The sequence below is a fragment of the Amblyomma maculatum genome, chromosome 1 (genome assembly GCF_055883805.1).
Source record: "Amblyomma maculatum isolate TAMU_Amacu chromosome 1, ASM5588380v1, whole genome shotgun sequence".
Lineage (NCBI taxonomy): Eukaryota > Metazoa > Arthropoda > Arachnida > Ixodida > Ixodidae > Amblyomma > Amblyomma maculatum.
In genome coordinates, this window is record NC_139344.1 from 230,678,728 (window position 1) to 230,695,761 (window position 17,034).

General features: G+C 46.1%; 1 pseudogene; it reads right to left on the reverse strand.

Moving 5' to 3' along the window:
* Positions 1–15,950: 15,950 nt before the first annotated feature.
* On the reverse strand, positions 15,951–17,034 carry LOC146205871 (uncharacterized; annotated as a pseudogene).

Sequence of the window (17,034 nt, forward strand, 5' to 3'; positions counted from 1 at the left end):
TTGCAAAACTAGAGCGCAAACTTTCATTCGTTCTTGGTACATACAAATCTTGTTATATCATCAGCTCAGAAAGAAGTATTTCCACTTTTTAGTTAATAACAGAGCGCAGATGACTACGTTGACATCAACGTGGTTAAGTTGTTTATGCAAAATAGTTTTTTAATCATCTTGTTATCAGATTTTGGAGCAGAGTGATAATCTCCAGTCAAACGATTTACATCCTGTGTAGCAGTGTTCCACTAAACGATGGGTAAAACGTCCTGCTTCATAAGGCTCACAAAAAAATAGCGAATTCGTGTTGTCAGAAGTTTAGCGAATGATCTTTACCATCATTTAGTTCCATTCACCAAGCCACGTCATTATCTAGCCGAGAGAGATAAACCAGAATGCCGGCTCTGTCTCCACTCAAGGAAAAAAGTTACGTCTACTTAGACGATCCGAGACCCCAAATGCAAGTAATCTAGCTTTTGTATTAATTCAAAGAGTGCCAGAGCATCTTAGCATTCTCGCCAACAAAATTGATAATTCGTCGGGATTCTGTTGGCGAGTATTTTTTGCGTTAATTTCGGCTGTAGAGTACGTCATCTCACCTGTAATGTCATCCTTACAAGGTGAAATTTTAGAAAAAAAAAAGGCACTATAGCGGGGTGCGTTCGTCTATTAATAACAAGCAGGTACTACGGGGTGCAGATAAGCGTTCGATTTCGCCTATGATTCGAAATGCAAGTGCTCGAGCCTGGCACGTTAGCGCTGTCCAGTCGGTAGGAGGCTGGCAGAGAAGTTCGAAGAGCAAGCTGACTGAGACAGTTCTCGTGCGTTTCGAAATTGAAAAAAAAAAAAATAAAAAATGGCAGGAACGAGAGAAAGAAGGGGGAAGTGAGGGATGGGACGGAGAAAATATATTTTGAGGTGGTAGTGACGGCGAGAAAGGGCGCGACATAGATTTTGGCGCTTGGGACAGGGAAGATGTAAAAAATAAGTGTTGCAAACAACACAGTCAGGTCATGACGTAGACCTTTGCAGTGTACTGAGCGTCTTTCGCAAAGGCTAAATCAAAATATTAATCAAAAGGCTGGTTTAAAAGGCATTGGCTTCATAATCACAGCGTGCAGTCAGCATCTTCGGTGAGCTTGTGCTTGGCTACGGAAGCTAAAATAATTGCATCAAGCCTTGTAAGAATAGAGGTTGATTCAGTTTGTTCAGTGAAAAGTTGATTGGAAAAGTAGAATCGAAAATGTTAACTAGATCATCATACGTTAGGAACATAATTATTCTAACATTACACCCATGGCTAGGAATCACTATCTCAAATTCTGTGTTCATATAGTCGATATGCATATTAAAAAAAAAAAAAAAAAAAAAAAAGACCTGTTTCGAAAATTCGAAACTGCCCCGTAATATTTCTAAGGGCTGTGGTATTTCAGGGGAACGCTGTCTTTGCGTTATGGGTGTCGTTTTCATTGCATATATTTCTCGACACTGATTGAACACTATCGAATGTGTGAGTGTTTTGTGCGCGTGATTTGTGTGTGCGTTCGTGTGGATTCTTCTTAACTGGGGCACCATGTGATCACTGAAAGCAGAATGAACAATGCTTGAAGGGGAGCCTCAGTTCACAAGCCAGCATTTCGACAAAAGGGATTGTCTTTGTCCAGATGAAGACAAGTCTCGCTCCCTCTCTGTTCTGTCTCTACCACGGATCATAACTGGATGTCTTCTGCCAATGTCTCACTCTTCACTGGATCCACCGTCTAGAAATTATTTTTTTTTTTACTTTCTGTACAACGTCATCACGGCACCCAGTATTCTGACTCATCTTTACGAGTCCATTTTCGCACCAGGTTTGTAGGCCTAGACCATGCTTGGAAAACTTATCGAGAAACAAAATGTGATAAGTATGCTTTCTTTTTAACGATGTGATTTGGGCTTCAAAACCCTAACTGTACTCAGGAATGTAACCACTAACCACGTGGAACAAAACAATTATCGGTGGTATAAGTCACTCGTACATGATGTATAAAAAACAGGGATGCTATTTTACGCTCCAGCGATCTTATATGAAATGCGATAGTACTACTGAGAAAACGCGAATATTTTACGTGTCACGAAGTAATACGGAACGATTCAGTGAGGTTATTCAGAAATTTAGTGTTACTAAGGTAAATTAAGTGCCAATAAATACAATTATTTGAATATATTAAGAAATCAAAGTGAAATATCAGTAGTTTGTTAAATCATAGCCGAGTCGCTTTGGGACGTTAAACCCCTAAAAATCAAATCAAACCAGTTTGGTAAAATTAGAAAGTAGGTGCAAGGCTACAGTAACTATAGCCACAAGTCAGCTTTTAAGCCATGAGTAAGATGTAATCTAAGGGAGTTTTGAATTTTTTTGGTTAAACAGAAATATTGAGTAGCGTGTTTTTTTGGGCTTGTTGGTACATGATTCCAATACACTATAGCGCAGCAAAAGACGAGGACACAAGAGCGAGAGACGAACACCACGAGCGCTAACTTCCAACAAATTTTATTCTCCTGAAGCATCATATATAAACGCCAGAAAAACATGAATCACATGTGCCAATAGTATCAATTCCTTAGAAAGACAAGCTCTTTATCTGAGAGGAGAATGGAAGGTGTGCTTACACACGCGCATCCTGAACTATTTATCTTTTCGGCTTCAATGATTTCGCGCGTTACTCTTTCTCTGCTTTTTCCTATTACCACACTTTTATCAAAGAAAGGCTTACAGGTTTTTGAGTTGCATATCTGCACAACATTTCTCACAATTTGAAAAGAAGAAGAAAGAAAGAAAGCAAATGCGACCGTAGTGTTCTCGGCGCCGAAGAAACTTTCTACGTTGTGCAAGCTGAAAGAAACCAACACTAAAAAAGCGGGCGGATGCGCAATTAAGCACCAGAAGCCGTACGTCTCGTGCGATGAAGGTGTTGTACATAAAATTCCCTTGTCATGCGGGAAACACTATATCGGCCAGACAGGGAGATGTCTGAACGAGCGCCTAATGGAACACGCTCGCAACGTCAGAAACGGCCGGCAAGGCGGATCGCTAGTTGACCACATTCTCGAATGCAACTCAAAAACCTGTAAGCCTTTCTTTGATAAAAGTGTGGTAATAGGAAAAAGCAGAGAAAGAGTAACGCGCGAAATCATTGAAGCCGAAAAGATAAATAGTTCAGGATGCGCGTGTGTAAGCACACCTTCCATTCTCCTCTCAGATAAAGAGCTTGCCTTTCTAAGGAATTGATACTGTTGGCACATGTGATTCATGTTTTTCTGGCGTTTATATATGATGCTTCAGGAGAATAAAATTTGTTGGAAGTTAGCGCTCGTGGTGTTCGTCTCTCGCTCTTGTGTCCTCGTCTTTTGCTGCGCTATATGGTGTATTAGAAATATTGAGACGATCCAGAAACTTAAAGAAAAGAGCTAAGCGTTCATAAAAGTCCGAATAACTAATATGCATACCCGAAGTTGCAGATTCCAGAACATTGAACAATGAAGAAAAATCTGGAGATACTATCCCAATGGATATCACCAGTAACAATTCAAACTATAGAAGGCACGTAGTCCGGGAATGATTCTGGGCGAGATACAAGCGTTGTGTTACCAATAAGTTCTAGAAGATTCGATAAAATGCAGATAAGGTTTAACAGTGCTTCCCTGTGCTGCAAATAACTAATATCGTGGGACGCGGCAAAAAAAAGCAAAATTCTTGAGGCACTTAAGACCCCTTAAGAGCGACAAGGCGTACGCTTTTGGGGCTGGTTTCACAGTAGTTTTTATTTGACAAAACTACGTCGATCCCGCAGTGCAGGACAGTGAATTCTTCCTTGCTAGAATCGAGGGGAGCAGCTCCACTCGGCGGCGATGGAGCGCGCTTGTTGTGGCGGTTGGTCTTCATAGCTGGCGGCAGATGGCGTGCGTCACGCTCTCTCCTGAAGACCGGGGTGAAGGCGTCGTTGTCGTTCCCCTACGTTGCCACAGAGACGGCAGCAATGATAGACAATGAGAACTATGATATATGTTCCTCACCTCCTAGGTGTGGCGTATTCGGTTAACACATTCGGAGGAGTTCGATTCCCGGTGACGGATAATTTTTATTCGTAAAGGCCAGACAAACCCACGTCGTTATCCGCGGAATCTCGCAGACACATCTCGCGGACAGATGTTGACCACGATATAATTTGACCTTGAGCCAATAAGGCTTTCTCCCTAAAACAGTTCGAAAGAGAAGTATTGTAAGCTTTGTTCATCTGCGGTTAGGGTGAAAAGTGCGTCAGCGATACGACAGTGACATTGCTGCAGATAGAGTTGATGTTTATGCGCAAAGAAAGTTAGTGGTTCGGCCACACTCCTTAATGTCCATTTAGTAGTGTGCACACGTAGCATCAACCCCTTGATTAAATGTTGCTTGTTTTATCTTAGGCAATTAAGTTGCGCTAGTGGTTGCTGTATGCATCTGCGCAAGAAGTCTGGTCACCGAAAAATGAAGGTTCAGAATGAACACAGTTACAAGCATCGTTTGTCCCGCCCACTTCCTTCCTCTTTGTATGCCTGAGTACTTTAAAATTTACAAGTGTAACGTAGTGGTGAGAAGGCCGTATGCACTAAAAGAAGACACAGGCTTTATGGTACCGAAATTAACTCTTTATTGAGCTGACTTGCGCCCGCAAAAGAACTAAGCAACTCGGCGGCGGCGATAGTAGGGGGAAGTTATTGTCTTCCACGCACATATGTACTTGTATATATACACACACGCACTGTAGTACATACATGGGAGGACAACGAAAGGTGCGATAAATTCCCAAACTAGCAACAATCACATATTAATCGTCATTCCGTGTTCATTAATACCCCCAGAACACAAGCTCAAAAGGAGTTACAATGAGAAACTTAATGACAGACGATTAAACCTTATATGGCAATATACTTCCTCATGATTCGAGGTACGTAACGAAGGGGGGGCTTAGTATGACAAGGCTGGCATAACAAGCCTGCCGCCCCGAATGAAGAAGAAACGGGTGTGCCAGCGCTGCAGAAACCGCGCCTCTCCATCTCTGTCCAGTTGATCAGAGATATACTTTCACAATAGAAGACGCAGTCTCTGCAGCGCTTGGTACATGGCCTTGGCTGGTTGCCTACGGACTTCAGCAAGGCAACACCTCTTCCAGAGCACAAAATATACACAGGCGACTACTAGCCGCTCATAACATCCGCGTGGTGGCCTGGCGCCAGGGCCACCGTGCACGGAGAACATCCTTCTCACTAAGCGCTACATGACCAGCGCGACTGGGCATTCAAAGAATGCGTGCCTCATGGTTTCCGTGCGGCCGCAGTTTGGGCATCGGTCATTCGGCACGACATGCCACATGGCGAGGCGTTCTCGCCAGGGTAACACGGCGGCGATAGCAACAAACGTGCTGGTCGATCGTCGAACAAAGAATGCTCGTCGCACTAGTCAGCGCTCAATGTAAAGGCTGCTCAGAACGATCCAGACAACGTCGCAAACTGCTACTAGCACAACCTGAAACATTGTAGAAACATACGCGAGTGATCGGAATCTTCGAGACAGATCTCGGCGCATCTGGCGCGACCGCGAAACGGATAAAGGTGCTTCTCGCGACATCCAGCATTACCAAACAAAGAATGCAGAACTGATACGCGATCCAGAATCAGAGTGAAGGCCGCATGCAGGCGGCTGTCAAAAAAAAAAAAAAAAAAAAAAAAAACAAGAACAATGCAGTTTTGTAGGTTTCGCGGCAATAGATATCCTTGAACTCCGATGCCGCTACTATTTTCGCGTCATGGTAGTTTAATAGTCTCGATAAATGATTAATCTGGTAAGCGCCAGCAGTTTTCTACGATAACTCTGCAAAATGGACACATTAAACAAACTGTTTAGCGCCACGTTTACACAGAAATAGCCTGTTCCGACTTTTAAAGTCGAAGGTCTAGTTCAAACAGCGAAAATTTATTCTCTGCGTGCGACTCCGCCTTCAATGCTTGATTAATTCAATTCTCTTGCATAGTTTAAGAAAATCGGTCTGCCAAAGTGCGAGCCTGCTGAATGCCTCTACAACATGCGGCGTAAAGCGGAATCGACTCCTCATACACCGAATCAATCAGTGCAACGGTAGAGCTGGCCTTCCCGCGTGCTTTGATTGGAGCATCAGCTGAAGTTTGCATAAATATGCAGACAAGGTTTACGTTAAGTAGTGGAGCAGTGCTCCTTCTTATAAGATAGTTCTACCCCTTAAAGGTTAGAGTTAACAGATTGCTAGGTCGTCAACGCATGCGGCGCCCTTCGCTCTGCGAGCCCAGGGGGCGCCGAGCGAATCCTGCGAGGCTGGGGCACGCTTGCATTGGCGCTGTTGCGTTGCAGCTGGCCGTTGTTGGCCGAGAGCTCTTATTTTCCGCGCTTCCCGAGCAAGGCGGGATGGGGTGAAGAGAGGGGGGACCTCGGGCGTCGGCTGCCGCCCGTATCGGCAGTTATCTCGGCGCGAACAATGCGAGTGGCCAGCGGAAGTCTCTAGGTAAAACGGAAATTGGACAGGCTCTTCGCTCTATCTGGCTCCTTCCAGCCGGCCGGCCCGCAGGCAGCGCCGGCGGACCCAGCAGAAAAGGGGATGAGGTGACCGTCTTAATGGTATTGTTTTAGTCGGTTAGGAGCGTAACTTGGCAGCAGCAAAGCCGACGAGTGGATCGATTGGAGCGGGGCCTCGAGTTTGTTTAGCGATCGCCTTTTGTTTGCCGTCGGCCGCCTCCGGTGGCCGCCGCCGCAGCAACAGCTGCCGGCCCGCCGACAGGCTCCCAGCGAGAAGGGGCGCCAGAGTGCCACCCGAGTCGCGGCCGTCACTCGGCCCTCCATTCGCGTCGACGTCCGCTAAAAGCGTTAGCAGCTCGAGCCGCCCGGTGTGCGCGAAGTCAACGAATGGGCCCTGGCGCTGCACTGTTTCGGGGCTAAGGTGCCCGAACGACCTCGCTCAAATTAAATCGCCAGCCCCGTTCGCCCTATTGAAAGGCGAAGATTGCTGATCATCCTCGTCCCGGCGTATGGCTTGTCCTGCTGAAATCGTTTCTTGACAACAAAATGCGAGTACTATATTATTCCGACCACTGAAATAACTTGACTCTGTTTTATACCCCCCCAATACCAAAAAAAAGAAAAAAAAAAAAGAAACCCGAAGACGATTCTTTTCCCATCCTCCCTACAGACGCTGCTAAAATGTATACTTGAGAGTTGGTTTGTGAGTACAGTTTCCTTCATTTCTTAACTATAAACCCGTGTACCAGTTTAATAGCTGTGTTTACTCAGCAAGAAGTGTGAAACGATGATTTTTCATAGAATTAATCTCTCTAGTTGATTACGTTTCGATATATGGTCTAAGGCAAGGGTGACCGGCATGTTTGAAAGCATCGCCCTTGAATCCTGCGTTGTGCCCGAATGACAGTGCGCCATGCAATTTTTGTGATCGCTCAGGTTAAGGGGTCTGAAGCTGGGTGTGGAGGGCTGAAATTAACCTAGTGACAAGTTTTCGTAAACTTGAGGCTAAGTTTACGAACGTTGAACAAACAAAGAGTCATGAAATGATGAATACTGTCAGTTTTACTCGAGTATCAAAAGTTGCTCTACGGAAGTATAAAAATGTGCTCTTTGCTTTTTTATTTATTTTTTTTGTCACTGTTATGAAGACTTGGAGATGAATTAATATTAGGACCGCTGCGAAAAATCTCGCTACATAACTTTGTGCAATGCATAGAGAAAATCACCTGGGATTTCAGACGTTTTAGACGAGCTACTACACGTGGCGTACCACAAGACGTAAAACAAGAGTCTTCTTCTACTTAATACCCAAACTCAGTTTATAAGAAGAAATTTTCATTATGTTGCGTGGTACATGTTGGCTTAACCGATAGTTCTTGATGTTTCTTTAGCTAAGATCCCTAAACCAAGCTATTGCAGACCGCTTCCATAAAATTGGACACCATCCAAAGATATTTCATCGACCATCAACAACAAAACACAACAGAATGCACCATATAAATCCAGTTTGAAAATTCATAGCGATTTGTTGTATCAGCTTTTCTTTCTCTGTGTTGCCTCCTTCCAACTGGACTTCCCATAATATACACGTCCAAACTAGTTTCGCAATTATGCATACGTGCCCCTGAACCGTGCTGCGGTGTTCGGCTTTAAGCATGCCAATAGATATACGTGTTTTCTTATGTAAGGAACAATATTTTTTATAACGAATCTTAAAACGCCTATTCGCTAATCTCCGCACGGCACCCATTGTAACTTGAATTAGAGGCATGTGTCGATTCATTTTGTATTATGAGACGTACTATAATAAGTGAGAGCGTACTCCCTAGCCTTGTAGCTTTATTTATGTTTCTATATACTCCGTATCATTGAAACTCTACACCATTGTAAAAGCTGGAGCGGAATCCGCTAATCAGGGCACACCACCAAATGAAAAAAAAAACACTATTTACACGTAATGATGTTTCGTGAATGGCTGTCTCTAATGGATGACTCTTTCGCCAATTGAGATCTCTAAGTTGCCGGCCAGTTACTAATGGTTCTTTCTCTCTGCCAGCTTTGACAACTTAGTCGCAGATATCTGACCCAGATATAGATTGTACAACACTGGAAGCATTTTATGAGCAATGCCATTGACCCTTCTTCGCCTATCTGCTGTTTTGGCTTTCCTAAACATCACCAAAAGCACCTGCTAGCGGCGATTGATAAGAAGGTAGAATTTTGCTTTCGGAAATTTCAGTCGTATCTATTTGAACAGAAGGAAGAGACGCAACTGTACGTCACCTCCCTTGCAATGCAATGCCGCTGAAAACCAGTAGAGGTATGCCATTCAGAGCACACCTTTTAGGCCACCCACTGACCACGCAGAAAAGAGACCGTTTTAAATGAGTTCAATGTTGGTCCATTTCACGTATTACAACTTTTCATACCTCCCAGGATTTTTTTTTTTAGTTGTTGTTGTTATTCCTAACCACCCTTTTTATCTGACCGCTCGTAGAGACACGAAGGACTACATACAGCTCGCTACATACAGGCGCAGCTCTTTTTTTTTCTTTTTTTTTCCTGCATTCCTTGAGAAGATTACTACTTCGCCAGATTCACCATCAGTATATCAGTACATACGAAAAGCCGTCACTGGCGTTCCATTTCAAAAAATTGACAATTCACTACAATCGCTACCAGCCTCTGTTAGTGGCAAACGATAAAAGAGCAAAGTTTTGCTTTCCGAAATTTCAAACAACTGCTTGTACAAAAGGAAGAGATGTAAGCGTTCCTTTACATGCAGCACGTCACCAGAAAATCCTCTTGTAATGAAATGCCGTAAATTTCCAATCGCGTGACCAGGTTTAAGTGGCCTGCGGTGTGAAATGATTAACGCTTTGACGTTAATGAGGGACTCATTATTGGTGTGAACTCACCGGGGAGGCTCCTTATAAAGGCTTTCGCTGCAGAAATTATCGTTCTACAGTCCCGATCAGGGTTGAAATAATCGCCGCATACGAACCAAGCTTCGTTTCTCTCGTTTCCCGAGCCATTGGGGCGCTCTGCGAAGCCGATCACGATGCGTGTTCCAGCTAGCAGCCTCAAGCTTGGTATATTTGAAATCGTAGTCCACATCTTTCATCCGCTAGTTCCGAGACGGGAGCGTTTGCTGAGGCCTCTGCTGACCGTACACACACTATCGCGAGTCAAACAGCAAAAACAGCGAGAGACGCTGAGCTCGTTTCCAATCCCTAAATAAAAAAGAAATTCGGCTGGACGTGTTGCCACTTAAAGCATGAAAAAGCGGCGAAGGAACCCAAGCGCATCGTGAAGCTCTGAGCAGGTGTGTAAGCTCCTGCATTCGCGAAAGACGCCAGGAGACCATGCGTCTTGCTTAACTTGCAGAACAAAAATGGGCGGGGGAAGGTCATGTTTAGCAGCCCAGGACCTAGCTAATGCAGCTGGATAGATTCCAGCACCTATGAGCCACCTTATAGGTGCTACGCCTTTCCAGCCCGAAATAAATTAGATTTCTTTTGCAATGTTTCAAATCTTTGCCAATCCCTTAATATAAAGCCCATTTGTAATGCGGGAGGAATTACAAATAACCACCTAAACGAATTGATTTATTTATTTATTTATTTATTTATTTATTTATTTATTTATTTATTTATTTATTTATTTATTTATTTATTTATTTATTTATTTATTTATTTATTTATTTGTTTGTTTGTTTATTCCTCAAAGGGTCCCTCAGGGAATTACAGGAACATGTGGGAATAACACGGCAAAAAAAAGAAACATATACATTATTAAATGTTATGGACAGAGGGTTACAATAAAGAATGTACTTCCTCGATGGCGGTCTTGAATAGCTGAAGGTTGCTGAATCATAGTGCTACATATGAAACTATGCAGTTTTCACTTAGTCTTCGTATTTAAAAAAAGATCGTTGTGATCTTGGGTCCGTGTTCGAGACCATGGCCGGTCCAGGCCGTCGCTTCGCCAACTAAGCTAGCCGAACTTCTTCCATTCAAAAGCTTCTGGTGTAGGTGCACAACATTCGTTTGTAGCAGTATGGCTGCCCTTGCGTGAATGCTTATAAGTGATTGCAGCCCTTTTACTGTGCAAAGATTGCTTATAAATTGGGTATTTATCAGTCGTCAGAGGTATGATAAGAAAGCGATCTGCCGTCGAGTGTCCTTCCTGAAAATCTGAGTTTTACGCTTGACGAACCTAATCTTTCTCTGATTCTTCCGCACATAACTCCTAATAAAGTGACAATAAGCTAATCATTCATAATTTTTAAATTTCATAGCGCTCCCTTCTAATTAAGTAAAATGGTTTTAGCACAGTTCCGGACTTCGGTACGCTTAAGGTCATGAGAGAACGTCACATTCACTGTTCTTTAGGGCACACGGAATCAGTTTCATTTAGGCAGGCAGGCAGGTGGACAAGCGGGCGGACGGACGAACGGGACAGGACGGACGGACGGGACAGGACGGAGGAACGGGAGAGGACGGAGGAACGGGAGAGGACGGATGGACGGACGGACGGATAGGGAAGTTGGAAGGTGGGGATTGTAACCCAAAAAGCCAGTTCTACTTTAGCTGTTTGATAGATAGCCAGAGAATAGAGAAACAAATTAATCAAAAAGCACTACGCCGACAATGCCCGCAGCTGCTAGGGAAGATCAGGTAAATACTGATGTGTTGAAAGACGGTGGGGATCTCGTGCTAGAAAAACTGGCCACCCTCTATACGCAATGCTTGATGACATTGACGGTTCCGGAGTCTTGGAATAAGGCTAACAATATTTTAAGTTACAAAAAAGGGGACACTAAGGGCAGAAAAAATAACAGACAAATCAGCTTACTATCCATTATCTGCAAGGTATTTGGTGAGGCAACCGCTAATAGAACCAGGGCAACCTTACACTTCAATCAAACAAAAGAAGAAATAAGTTTTTGGCAAAGCTACTCTAAACATCTCTCTTATCCGTATTAACCAGGTGATAGAAAAATGCTCAGACTACAACCAGCCGCTCTGATTGGCTTTCATTGATTACGAGAAAGCATTTGAATCGGGTGGAGCCTTAGAAATCATGCAGGCGTTGTGAAATCAAGGTGTTGATTAGCCTTATGTGGTAGTACTGGAAGATATCCATAGTGGGTGCACGGCAACCATAGTTCTCCATGAGGAAAGTAACAAAGTTCTCATAAAGAAAGGTGTTAAGCAAGAAGTCATGATCTGCCCAGTACTACTCACAGCTTGCTAGAGGCAGTATTCAGGAACATTGAATGGGAGCAGTTATGGACATGGGTTGATAGAGAATACCTCAAAAATCTGCTTATGATATTGCCTTGCTTAGTAACTCTGGTGGTGATTTGCAAAGAATGATTGATAGATGATCTGGACAGAAAAAAAATTGTATTAGTTTAAGCATGGCTTGAACCTAGTGATAGAGCGAAAGCTGCGAGCGTTGCAGCCAACTTTTCTGCGGGCACCTAGATTAAATGTGCCGCCGTCACAACGTTCGAAAGAAGCTTCTGTCCTAGCAACTCGCTGTTGTCGTTCGCCTCTGCCAACTACTCAGTTCTTCTTCTTTTCCTTTTTCTTCTTCTTTCTCTTCTTCTTCTTCTTTTCCTTCTTCTTCTTTTTCTTCTTCTTATTTCCTCCCACTCCTGACCAAGCTCTCGGTCTATACCACGTGACAATTGCTAGGCAACGGTAACGTGGCACGGTGCCACGGTGCCACGGTGCCACGCCGACAGCTTGGAAACCTAGCGCAGTGTAGCTTTCACTACAAAACAGAGGTAGGCCTAAAACTTAAAAAGGATAAGACTCGGGTAATGCTCAACAGCCTCGGAAAAGAACACCAGTTCCCAATAGATAGTGAAGCACTGGAAGTGGTAGGTGAATATGTCTACTTAGGACTGATGGTAAGCGCAGATCTGTACCCCGATATGGAAATAACTAGGAGGATAGGACTGGGATGAAGCATATTTGGCAAGTACTCCCAGGTTATGACTAGCAGCTTACCGGCATCACTAAGGAGGAAAGTATACAGTAGTTGCATCTTACCGGCACTCACCTAGGGGCTGAAACGTAGAGGCTAAAGAAAAGGTTTTTACATATCCTGGGAACAATGCAGAGAACTATGGAACAGAAAATGGTAGGTGCAACTTTAAGAGACAAAAAGCGTGCAGAGTGGGTCAGAAAAATAACTCTAGTTAAAGGTATTCTCATGGAAATCAAGGAGAAAAAATGGGCATGGTCAATACATGTAGTGCGAAGAACGGGTAACAGATGGGAGCTATAGAGTAATAAATTGGACACCGAGGGAAGGTAAGAGTAGCGGGAGTGGCAGAATTTTAGGTGGGCGGATGAGGTTAAAACGTTTGTCGGAGCTAAGACGAGGAATAACCAGCTCCGACAGCGTTCGGGTTCGAGATGTTGTTTTATTGCGGTGCTCGCGCTGAGGAGCCCAGTGCCAAACTCTTTTTTGTCCAGCGCCGTGCCGTAGCTTGCGATGAGAGCGCGGCGCGAGGGGCGCTACAGGCCCCCCCTCCCCCCCCCCCCTCCCATCGTAGAGCGGAACCCACGAAATCCTCCCATGCAACGAACGAGTTTGGTGGCAGAGTCAAAGCGAGAGCGAGTGGAGGGGTCTGGGTTGAAGGAGCGGCATATAGGCAGGTTTCAGCCTGTCAGCAGACACAACATCTTGAGGACCGTTGATGTCTAGGGTGAATGTTTTCGTCGTACGCTGGAGTACGCGGAACGGTCCGTCGTAGGCCGATGGTAGCGGAGAACGGATGTGGTCACAGCGAACGAAAACAGCTGCAGCAGCCCAGATCCTGGTTCACATGCACGGATTGAGGGTGACGATTAGCAACGATGACCAGAGCGATGTGTCGAAATGTGGTGCGGAGGTTCCGGAGGTAGCGTGAAGCATCGTGGATGAGCGAAGGAGACGAAGGAGAGAATTCCCCAGGAAGTCGCAGCGTAACGCAATAAAAAAAAAAAAAAAAAGCTCAGCAGGAGAGCAGCCAAGGTCAGCCTTCAGTGCTGAGCGGATGCCCAGAAGGACGAGGGGAAGATGGTCGAACCAGCATTCCCTCGGTTGATAAGTTGTAAGGGTAGCCTTGAGCTGGCGATGAAAACGTTCCATCATGCCATTTGCCGAAAGATGGCAGGCGGTCGTATGAATGTGGCGGACGCTCAGGACGTTGGCAAGGGCGGTGAACAGGACCGACTGAAACTGGCGGCCGTGGTCGGTGGTAACGACAGACGGGCAGCCGAAACGATACAGCCAGCCGGCCATGAAGGCCGTAGCAACTGTCTCTGTCGCAGTGTCAGAAATGGGTATAGCCTCGGATCAGCGGGTGAATCGATCCACACATGCCAGCAGGTACGAGGCCCACGTGATGGCGGAAGAGGCCCAACAATGTCTATGTGGACGTGGGCGAAGCTCGCATCGGAAGGCCGAAAAGGAGAGGCAGGCGTGTCGGTATGCCGTTGAACTGTCACACGCTGACATTCAAGGCAGGTTCGAGCCCAGCGACGGACATCGGCATTCATGCTCAGCCAAAGAAAGCGCGATGTAACCAGCTTCTGTGTGGCGCAAATACTAGGGTGGCTCATGTGGTACAATTTGTCGAAAAATTACGAGGGACTTTAGCGACTAAAGAGTGAAAGGCAAAAGCCTGAGTGCCGGATTCTGCTACGAAACTGGCGCTAATTAGGAATTAATTAATTATCTAAGTAATTAGTTATTATTTGATTAAGTAGTGATTACGTATATAACTATTTATTTCTTACGTAATTAATTAATCATTATATTTGTTATTATTGAATAATTTAGTTATCAATTGTATATAACTTGGTCATTAATTAGTCGCTGATCATTGATTGGCATATGACCATATAAGGCACGCATTCGCGCATACTGTGGAGGTTCTCTGTGATTGGTCGATACTTCTATGACGTCATCCCGCCTCGGCCAATAAGAACGCCGCAAAAGCGGGACAGATTTTGTCCACAACAGCATGAGCCTTTAAGGGCTTTCACCTTACTATGGCGAGACGAAAAGCCAAAGGTACGTAGTAACGCGGAACACCGGTGGATGTCTCGCACGTAATCAACGTGGAAGAAAACGACAGCGGACACTCAGCGAAGGACAAGGATGTGGACAAGGAACGTAGGCGATGCAGTTGCGGGTCATGCGCTGTGCGGCTGCTAACTCCTCCATGTCCACTGTTGAGTCGGATGTCATGGCACCGACACGGGAAAGTGCATCAGCAGCAGTATTTTCCGGTGCATGGGCGTGACGGAGATCTAGTGTGAACTGTGAGATAAAGGAGGTTGGCGAATCTCGCGTTCAGTGCAGGTGCTGTGATTCCATTGGAAGGTAAACGTCAAGGACTTATGGCCTGTGACGACGTGAAAGTCCCCGACGTGAAAGAAAGTAGCCTCTGGTGGCTTTAGCTTTTCTGAAAAAACAAAACAAAACGAGAGGCTACCAGGTAGAAACATGTTCCTCAAGTACTGCGCTGACTGCAATGCTAGATGCATCAGTGACAAGACGCAGGGGAGCGTCAGGAAGGGGATGTATTAGCAATGTGGCGTCTGCGCGCGTCTTCTTCGCAGCAGCGAATGCAGCAGCAATGCCGTCAGTCCACTCAAGTGGCGCAGCTGGATCTTTTTGGTAGCCAAAAGGTTGGTTAGAGGCTTCAGGAAATCGGCACACTTGGGAGAAAGCGCGGTGAAAGTTCAGAGGGCCCAAGAATTCTCTGAGCTTCTTAAGTGACGTAGTGGGTGGAAAATCTTGAACGGCCTGTACTTTGCTGTCGAGAGACCGGATGCCTTGTGGAGAGTAACAAGATGGCCTAAAAACTCAATTGTAGCGATGCTGAAAAGGCACTTGTCTGGATTGATAACGAGGCCGTATTCATCAAGGTGTTGGAAAGGGGCGCGCAGGTGAGTTGCGTGCTCATCCTCGGAGGAGGCTGCGACAAGATCATCCATGTAGACGAAAACGAAGTCGAGGCCTCGCGTAACCTCGTGTATAGTTCGCTGGAAAGTCTGTGCAGCGTTGCGCAATCCAAAAGGCATCCTCACATACTCAAATAGGTCAAATGGTGCGGTAATGACCGTCTTCAGAATATCAGCGAGCTCCATGCACGGGGATTTGATGGCAAGCCTTCACTAAGTCAATCTTAGAGCAGATCGTACAACCAGCTAAATTTGATGAGAAGTCCTGTATGTGAGGAAGTGGATAGCGGTCTGGTAAGGTGTGAGCATTGAGGGCGCGGTAATCTCATCACGGCCTCCAGTCGCCCTGATCTTTCTTGGGCACCATGTGGAGTGGCGGTGCCCAGTTGCTGGAGGAAAGACGCACAATTCCGCGTTCAAGCATGTGTTGAAACCCACGACGAGCGACAGCCAGGCGTTCTCCAGACAGGAGGCGAGGGCGAGCAAACACAGGTGGTGCAGAGGTCGCGATGTGGTGGGCGATCGAGTGGTTCACCAGTGACTCTCTGGTGTGCGGCTTCGTGATGTTGGGAAAATTGTCAAAGATTTTCCCGTACGGCGAAGCAGGGACAAGAGCTCTAAGACCTGTTGCCGAAGAGGTGGAGAGCACGGTGTTGACGCAGAGTTTCGTGCTGAGATCGATGAGGCGATGGGCCTGTATATCGACAGTGAGGTTGAAGAAACTGGGGATTTCAGTGCCGAGAACAGCTTGCGAGACATCGACGATTATAAAAATCCAGCGGAACGTCCGGCGCAATCCGAGGTTAACTGAGACCGTTGGCCGTACTTGCGGATGGGGGAGTTGTATATGGCTTCGAGCGTGGAAGTCGGTTTGTTGAGACGGCGATCTGCCCAAGCTGCTTGCATTACACTGACCACTGCTCCCGTGTCAACGAGGAAGCGAGCGCCAGGGATCTTATCCGAAACATACAATAGGCGGCATGGTTGTCCGCCAGTACCACTTGCCGCTGTCAGTGGGTAGTCGCAGCGTTTCCCGGCCAGGAGCACGGGTGGGTGCACTTGCGGGCAGAGCTGCCGAAAATATGGTGGTACTAGCACACAGCCGAGGAGGAGGAGTCTTGCCGCGCTTCGGATGGTTGGAATTCCGGCGAGGGCAGCGGTGCCTGGGAGTGGCGGCGGGACTGGAACCACGGCGGAGAACGGCTTTGGCAGGGGCGCGAGATCACCAAGCCGCCTGGCTAAAGCATCCAGTCGCTCTTCTATGCTCACAACAAGCTGGGAGGCTGTTGTAGTAGTGGAAGGCGGAGCGGTCACGGCGCTGACGCTGGTGTGCCTTGAGTAATACGCAACACGGTCCGCGAGTTCGGCGAGCTTGTCCAGAGTTACATCACCCGCAGTCGCGAGGACGAGGACCATGTTCTGGGGAGGTCGCTGGAGAAACAATTCACGTAGTAAACTGTCCGGCCCCGAAAGGGAGGCTCCAAGCAACAGTCACATGCG